General features: G+C 36.7%; 1 long non-coding RNA gene across 1 annotated transcript in view; it reads right to left on the reverse strand.

Moving 5' to 3' along the window:
- LOC309667210 overlaps positions 1 to 7,730 on the reverse strand; it is a 1,070,074-nt gene extending 1,062,344 nt beyond the window's left edge. Inside the window, exon 1 of the long non-coding RNA XR_014267624.1 lies at positions 7,383 to 7,730. This is a non-coding gene — a long non-coding RNA (uncharacterized lncRNA). The remainder of the gene's footprint in view (positions 1 to 7,382) is intronic.
- Between the last annotated feature and the right edge of the window lie 1,579 nt (positions 7,731 to 9,309).

Below are 9,309 nucleotides of genomic sequence, written 5' to 3' on the forward strand. Positions count from 1 at the left end.
GTCTGTCATACACAGTGAAGTAAGTCATAAAGAGAAAAACAAATACCATATGCTAACACATGTATATTGAATCTAAAAAAAAAAAAAAAAGGTTCTGAAGAACCTAGGGGCAGGACAGGAATAAAGACGCAGACGTAGAGAATGGACTTGAGGACATGGGGAGGGGAAAGGGTAAGCTGGGACGAAGTGAGAGAGTGGCATGGACGTATATACACTACCAAATGTAAATTAGCTAGCTAGTGGGAAGCAGCCACATAGCACAGGGAGATCAGCTCGGTGCTCTGTGACCACCTAGAGGGGTGGGATAGGGAGGGTGGGAGGGAGGCTCAAGAGGGAGGAGATATGGGGATGTATGTATGCATATGGCTGATTCACTTTTTTATGCAGCAGAAACTAACACACCATTGTAAAGCAATTATACTCCAATAAAGATGTTAAAAAAAAAAAAAACATGGAAGAGAAGGTAAACTTCACTAGAAAGTGAATTCTTAATACTGGTTTAGAATTCCTACCAATTTCTGTGAGGATCTGAAAACTAAGCTCAGGATCCCCTTAATAATTTCTTACATAGTAAAGTATACATAGCTCTCCTTTATTTTGGGTTTAGTCTCTCTCAACAAATCTTTTATAGTTTTGCTCATCACCATGTAAAGGAACTTCTCTCGGATTTGTTATAAATTGGTGCTGGCAAATGGAGGACTGTCTATTATATTTAAGATTTTTTCACCTAAATTGGGGAATATCTGGTAAGTAACACTCACTTTTTAAAATCCTAACTTTAATTTTCACCATAAACTTTTCAATGCCCTACTTTGGTGTGGATGTGCTACAAATAACACAAAACCATATTAACTAGTTTCAACTTAAATTCATGCCCACAAATTAAGAGGGTTTTAATGCTCCCCAATCATGCTATGTTTGACTTGTCCAGTTACTCTCCTCACCTAGATGTGTCTCATGTCTTCTTTCTCTTCAAATTCCAAATATGTCTTTACCTATCCTGAATTACAACTATGATCTTGCCTCCTACTTCACTGAGAAAACTGAAGCAATCAAAGAGAACTTCCACCGACTCTCACCACCTCCTCTGCTTACCCACCAGCATTTGTCACTGCATTTTCTGTCCTCCTATCTGTTACTCTTGCTGCCAAGCTTCATTCCTATACGTGACTAGTTGAATCCATGACATCCTATCTAGTCAAGGACATTGCTTCAGCAATTACTCTTCTTCTCTAATACATCAATATTTTCCTCTATATAGGATTAGTCCTATCAGCACTTATCATAATGGGTTGCCCCCTCCTCTTTGAAATCTTTCCTTATTTGACTACTAGCACACTACATTCTATTGGTTTTCCTGCTATTATTGTTTCTCTTTCTTGGACTTTTTAGCAACTCCCTCGTCTTCTTCCCAAGCTTTATAAAAGTTGAGATGCTTCAAGCCTCACTATAGGAAGGCCACAGAACCTCTGTCCATCTTTATCTATACTCATGTCTTTTGCTGTATCATTCAGTCTCATGGTTTTAAATTTCATCTACATGCTAACAAAAATTACAATTTCAGCTCACAGCTGTGCCCCAAATACTTTTGCAATATCTTCATTTAGATGACAACATGTTAAGACTACCAGATTAAATACACATTTAAATACAAATTTGACCAAGAGAACTTCCACGGACTTGCCTTGTATTTCTATTTGCTAACTCTGGCAACCTTCCAACAGGTTTAAAGCTGAACTCTTATTCTTACTCTTACCCACAACTCTTCCCGATGAGCTGTGGACGTCAATTCATCTTTCCAGCCACTTGGGTTGAAACCTTGGAGCCACCCTTGATTTCTCTCTTTCCTTCATATTCCCCATTCCACAATCCAAATCTTCTTGGTTCTACTTTCAAAATATATCCAGAATCAGACTACTTTTCATGTCCTGTGATCCCCCTTCCCACAACCAAATCACCATAATCTCTCTCCAGGATCACTGCAATGGACACCTAACCAGGCCTCCTTTAATAGACCCTGACCCTCTTACAGTCTAATCTTCCTAAAGCAGTCTGAGTGATCCTCTTAAAACATATGGGAGACCATGCTCAGAGTAAAGGCCACATATCTTGCAATGGACTATAAGACTCTCCTTGTTTTTTCCTTCTGACCTCATTTCCCACAGATCTCTTACCTAGCCTTGTTTACTCTGATCCTTGAACACATCAGGCAAGCACATGCCTTAGAGCATTTACACTAGCTGTTCCCTCTGCCTGGAGCGTTCTTTCCTTCCGATATCTGAAAAGCAAACTCCCTTACCTTTTTAAAATATTTACTTTAGTGTCACTCTTACTGAGGGAAGCTGGATGACTCTATTCAAAAGGCCACTTGGTCCCCCTCCCTCACCTCTTCCAATCTCTTTATTCTGTTCTTTCTTTTATAGCACTTATGATCCTTCAATATCCTTCTTACTCAGGTTTATTGTCTGTTGTCTGTCTTCCTCTACTAGAATGTAAGATTCACAAGCACAGGGATTTTTTTCTTTTGGGCTCAATGTGTAACCTTAGTGCTTAGAAAAGTATCTGGCATGTGGTGGTGATCAGTAAACATTCATGGAGCGAATTAACGAAAATTCAGGCTCAAACTGGGGCAATGGGGCCACATGCCTAGTGCAATACTCAGAGTCTGTTGGAAATGTTATTTCCTCCATTTCTTCCTGTAAGGCACAAGCTAATGAAAATGAATACATACAAAAATTCCTATTTCTTTCTGAAACACTATCAGAAACAACTTCAAAAGCACAGGCATTTAAATCAGAATAAAACAGGCCAATGGAAAGAGATTCTCCTCAGACTTCTATATGACACTGCTAAATCTGCTTTCCTAGATATAAAACCAATAACGAGAAACTAAATGTAGCAGTAGTAAAAAATCAACATGAGGATGTTGAACATTTAAATAAATACTTCCATCTGATTCTCCTTTACCTTAATGTATATTAAATGGAGTACATTTGAAAGTAGCTTCATTTTAAGAAAGTTTCACCCACATCTGGTTGCAATATGCATTTTTCTTATTCATAATAGTAATATTTGATTGAAAAAATCCAACACAATATGAAATTTTGGATGGGTCTACATACATATGGCTCAAAGTCTACAAATTAGCTAAAACATATCAATAATTAGAAGTTCAGTAGATCATAGATTTGCTGATTCTTTTGTTCTTAGCCCAACAGAATATTTATTCAACAGATGACTACTGGCATTGTTAGAAGGCAGTAATGCATGTAAACCATGTTTGCTTAGCCTAGCAAAATAATAAATTGTGCTGTGTTTATCCTTTTGTTTCTAAGGCCAACTTAACATGCTAATAGCTCCTAATGGTCACATCAGTTAAACAAACCACTAGGTTGAGAAAAGAAATTTCAATAAAGGCAATTCACTAATTTGTTGATTGTTAATGGACATTAGCCCATTCAGGACCTCAGCCTAGACATATAGTTTAACTCAGAATCTATTATAGCGTTTCTCTATACATAGTAAAGAGGCTAATTCAGCATTTTAAGTATTTCTATTTCCAGAAGACATGCTACTTAGACTTTTATATGCAAATTAGATATTTTCAATCTGTGACATATGCATAACGAAAAGAACCGGCCAAAAATAAATTGACTTTCAAATTATATAATTTTCACACAGTTTATGATTAAGGATAAATTTACAAGGGTCTTCTTAATCTCTGTCTCAATTATTAAAGCACTGTTAACTGCTATTTTAGGTTTAGAGCTTAGTCATTTCTGTTTTAAATTAAAAGTATCTTTTATACAATCAAAATACCACATTATTATACCAGAAAAATGAAAGTCAAAGACATTTTTATAAATAAGATTTTGCTGTGCACTTCATGCTTGCCTTCACTGACAAGAGCTTAAATCGCTGAAAACATTTTTGTGTGTTGCACTTTCATCTAATTTGTTTATTTAATTTTTAAATAGAAATGGGATTCGATGACTATTTTCAGAACATTTACTCAAAATCTGATATTTAAAGTAGCAAAGAAAAATAAATGCATAGTTCCTCAATCTTTAAAGGTAAGTTAAGATACATCTATGTTTCTTTTTGTAGTTGAATTATTTTTCTTGTGATAATTCCAGGACTTGTATAAACCTACCCAGCACCCCTTTACTTCAGTGTAAACTCAATTTTATACATTGACAGACACCAAAGCACAAACAGGACTGTGGAAAATCATTTAATTGTACTCATAGTTTACACAGATGCCATTCACATTATCCAGTAATAGGGTAACTAGTGCACAATTAGATTTGGCATGTAGTATGAAAGCCAAGCAATGAGTGAACTCAGGATTTCACTTTTTTCCCCTCTGTCTTCAAAAGTAAGCTTCTTGAATAACAGCTGAGGTGAGTCTGAAAATTCCTGGCACTTTGAAGATATCACCATACCCTAACATAATTTATTATTTTACACAATTCATGGTGAAGAGGTTTCAGGTGATTAAAGCAACCAAAGCTTTAGGAATCAAGTTTCTCAGCTTTGAAATGTGAAGAAATATCTTATGGACATGCAGAGTTCTCACAACAAATTAACAAGAGTTCCAAAATCATTCTCCCTCATGCCATTGAATCATTTAATTACCTCAGCCTGTAGAAACTAAATGTCCTGGTCCTACAATCACCTAATTAACATGATTGGATCCTATAATAGCTTATGTATGCATATTTTTAAAACCACAACACAGTAGAGTGGAAAATACTTTAATGCATTTCATAGACATCTCCAAATTTATTATATATAAACTAAATGAAGTGTCCATATTTTAATTATTTGTTGTTTCAGTCTCTAAAATCACTAGAAGTATATATACCACTGGGTAGCAGCCCCTATTTTTAGGTATTAAACTTGCAAAGCTTTTCCTGAAAATTTCTTAGAAGATTAATTTGTCTATTTTAATCTATACACTATATCTTAATTGTATATTACTGTTATTTCATGTGCCATGTTGTACTTTTAACATATATTGAAACTTTATATAATATAAATATATATGTTTTTAACATATAAAAGTTCAACATATGAACATATTGAAAAAATTATTAATATTTCCAAATCTCAAAATGTGATGTATAACCACCATCTTTAATAACCTTAAATAATCAAACCAATCATTTTATTTACTTAGAATTAAATACATAGACATTGATTAAAAATGCAGGCCTTGCAGTGTTGCTGTTAGAATTAAATATGATACATTATATGGTATAATATTGAGACCCACTAAATTTTAGATAGCTATCTTGGTGTAAAGATAGAACTTAGATGGTGGAGAGCCTGGAGTGGGAGAGGATGATTCTGCCATGCTTGTGGAGGAGAATGAATAATTTTCTAGTAATTAATAAAACAAAGCAGGACCCTTAATTTACTCTTATCTAATGTTGTTTCTGACTCTACCTAAGAAACATAGTCATGTTTAACTTGTTCTGCTCACAAGGAAACCAGCTGGGAACAGAGTCTATTTTTCATTCCACTATTGATATTGAAATAATAAGTTGGCAACTGTAAATGTTTCTTGCCCAGAACTCAGTACAAAATCACCATGTTGATCTATCAAGTCAGGGAGTAATTCAGTTGATTGATTTGAAACTATTATTGGATTCAATGGCCTTAAATTACCTCTCTTTCCACAAAGCAAATATTTTCAGCTCAGAGATATTTTACTTGACCAGTATATGAGCTTAATCTGATTAATCAATTAAGATGCTGAGTTCTGTTGTACTATGAAATCCATACCAACAATTACTGTATGGTAAATACAACCACCGGGGAAAAAAAAAATGATGACTTAAAAAATCTTATAGACCAGCAGTTGTTACCTACCCAGCCCTAAAGTATTATCAGTTGATTTTGTACTTACCACAATTCTAATCATGGCACCTTTGTCCCAGACTGTGAGAGATAATCAAAATCCAATCCTTTCAAAGGAAGAATTGAAAAACATTTACAAAGCATGTATCCTTTGTTCAACTTTGTCCCATTGTTTCTCTTTATGTACTTTGGAGCTCACTTATGTGACAACCTCCCAGTCAGGTTGAAACTGGCTGTTCCTTGGCACATCTTTCCACACCTGTCCCTAGGTGCACAAGGGGTCCTCTTTCCTATGACCTAGACGTGTTGTGACCATATTTTCTGTCTTCCTCAGTGGGGTTTTGTTTTATGACCATTATCATTATTTGCTGACTCTAAATTTCCTCTCCTTTTATTTCATTCATTTATTCATCAAGAAATGTAATCAAGCACCTTATTATATGCCAGCATTGCTCAAGATCATAGGAAATCAGCAGTGAATTCAAAGATTGGAGAAAGCAGAGATTATAGTTTTGAATAATTTCTGGTATAAAGGAGAACTGGATCCAAACCTTTTAAGTTCTCTTACTTTTCGTGCATTAAGTTCCTTCACTGGTGATTTGATTACCTAGCTTATAAGGAGTTTTCAGGGAACATTTCACCCAGAATACTTCTTCCTAATTTGGTTTCAGAACTCCAGTAAACTTATTAAAATCTTGAAAGTTGATTCTCCCAGAAACTGTGTAATGATTGATGGAATGAAGATGGCACTGTCATATTAGTTCTTCCTTTAACTTGTATGAGAAATAGCAAGAAATTACTAAAGTATAATCAGTCTTTTTTTATTTTTAGACTTGATTATAAAGGTGGTTTTGTCTATAACTGCAAACTGAAAAAAAATATTTCAATTGTACGTGACAACTACAGATAGACATTACACTTTAAAATAGCCAAGCCCAGTAAGATAGAGAGTGAATCCTTTTTTTTTTTTTTTTCAGCTTTAGGAGTATAGAAGAGGTCACGAAATGGAAATTCAGGAACATGAATATTTCTCTCTAGTCAGGTGATTTTTTAAAATTCTATTTTATCTTCAGTTGGAAATTTTATATAACATTTCAGAATCTGTCTTTGCTTACAAATTACATGAGCTGGTCTAGCAATAAAAGACAAGATTTCCCATATGGGACATTCAGTGGCAGCTGAGTGATGGCTGTCCCGTTAGGTAGCGTATGCACTTTCCAGATGACCACATTCTTACCCCTCCTCATTGCCAAGGGCACTGCTTGTTTTATTCATGTTTATTCAAATTTATTATTTGTCAAATCCCACAGGCATTTGAGTTTGTGGACCATACCCAAATTAGACAGTCTGATATAGGGAGAACTCACTGAGTACTGGAATTCCAAGTAATTGATTGAGGTGAGAAATGGGAAGCTCTCCTAAGTAGCATCCAGTCTGAAAGTTATTCTATTCCTACCTTAATCTAAAGAATGGTTTTCATATTTCCCAGCATATCTGAGCTGAGACAACACGTATACATTTTTTTTTTTTTTTTTTTTAATTTTATAGCTACTTTTATTTTTATTTATTTATTTATTTTTGGCTGTGCTGGGTCTTCGGTTCGTGCGAGGGCTTTCTCCAGTTGCGGCAAGTGGGGGCCACTCTTCATCGCGGTGCGGGGACCGCTCTTCATCGCGGTGCGCGGGCCTTTCACTATCGCGGCCCCTCCCGCTGCGGGGCACAGGCTCCAGACGCGCAGGCTCAGTAGTTGTGGCTCACGGGCCCAGCTGCTCCGTGGCATGTGGGATCCTCCCAGACCAGGGCTCGAACCCGCGTCCCCTGCATTAGCAGGCAGATTCTCAACCACTGCGCCACCAGGGAAGCCCCGTATACATTTTTATAATAGAAGTGCTCATTGCAAAAGCAGGAAAAAATGTCACAAAGTCCCACTAGACTAGACTTTACTAGATAGTCTTTAAGCGAATGAGTAGAATTCATTCACTCTCAGAAGGAATTCTTTGAGAATCCGTTGTCAGCTGAGATACAAGTGAAGAGCTAAAGTGGTTTGGAATGATTTAACATGCAATCAGCAAGGGATAACATGTATCCCACAAGGATACAGAAGATTGTCAGCTCAAAGATGGCTTGTATCAGCTTTATAAGGGTGTGGAACATAAGCCAAGCACAGTACATTTCCTATAGTAGGCCCTCAATAAATATTTTTTGAATAAATGGATAAATGGAAAGAAAAGTTTAATCAAAAAATGACCCCAAGGGACTTCCCTGGTGGCGCAGTGGTTGGGAGTCCACATGCCAATGAAGGGGACACAGGTTCGAGCCCTGGTCCGGGAGGATCCCACATGCCACGGAGCAGCTGGGCCCATGTGCCACACTACTGAGCCCGTGCTCTAGAGCCCACAAGCCACAGCTACTGAAGCCCATGTGCCTAGAGCCCGTGCTCCGCAACAAGAGAAGCCACCACAATGAGAAGCCTGTGCACCACAACGAAGAGCAGCCCCCACTCACCGCAAGTAGAGAAAGCCCGCATGCAGCAACGAAGACCCAACACAGCCAAAAATAAATAAATAAATAAATTTATTTTTTAAAAAAAAAGACCCCAAAATTAAAGAATTCCTTTCAAGAATTACATTTATCCCCAAGCCCCTACTAATTTTCAATTACCATGAGAATCACACTGAAGTCTTAGCTGAGCATTATTTCTATTATGTTGAAATTTATGCTTCACTTATTTATCAACTTCTCTGTAGTTTAGTCTTACTAACAGTTAAGTTCTTTTCAGTTAATGCCTCTGTTTTCTTTAGATGGTCCTGAACTACAAAAAGCCATTTGGAAAATTAAATAAGCAAGAAAACCTACCTTTTTGTTTACAGATATTATTTTGAAGTACTGGCAATAAACAGTATTCCTTATTATATGGTACCTTATCTGGCCCTATTTCCATGTAGGTGCAATAAGCACTTCAAGCACACTACAGCTAATGACCTTGTGATATTAACTATAATAGAAGCAGTAGAAGAGGCAGAAAAATTCAATAGACTATTTTATAGATTGTAGAATGTCAGAGTTAGAAGAACCTGATGTTAAAGTTTGTCTTTCTCAATACTTCTCAGCCAGAGGTACCAGAACCTCCCACTACAAACCCACTCACATGGGTTTCTTGGCTGGCTTGAGAAGGAAAGGTGAATATTCTGAAAAGATGAAGTTTCTCACCCAACCCTGCCACCACAGTACAATGTCACTTTATTTACCTTACCTGACACTACACTTTCCTGCTGTGTTGGAAGTGAGTTTACAGGCCACACAAGTGAGATCCTGAAATTTCCTCTCCTGTCCCAAATCCATTATCACTTGAAGTTTGAATTGATTGTCCAAACCACACTATGCCTCCAGTCTAATGCTGAATACAGTTTGCAGCTCAGATCCGTACTGCTGTGACCCAGCCGT

The sequence above is a fragment of the Balaenoptera physalus genome, assembly GCF_965194825.1.
Source record: "Balaenoptera physalus genome assembly, chromosome: 9".
NCBI lineage: Eukaryota > Metazoa > Chordata > Mammalia > Artiodactyla > Balaenopteridae > Balaenoptera > Balaenoptera physalus.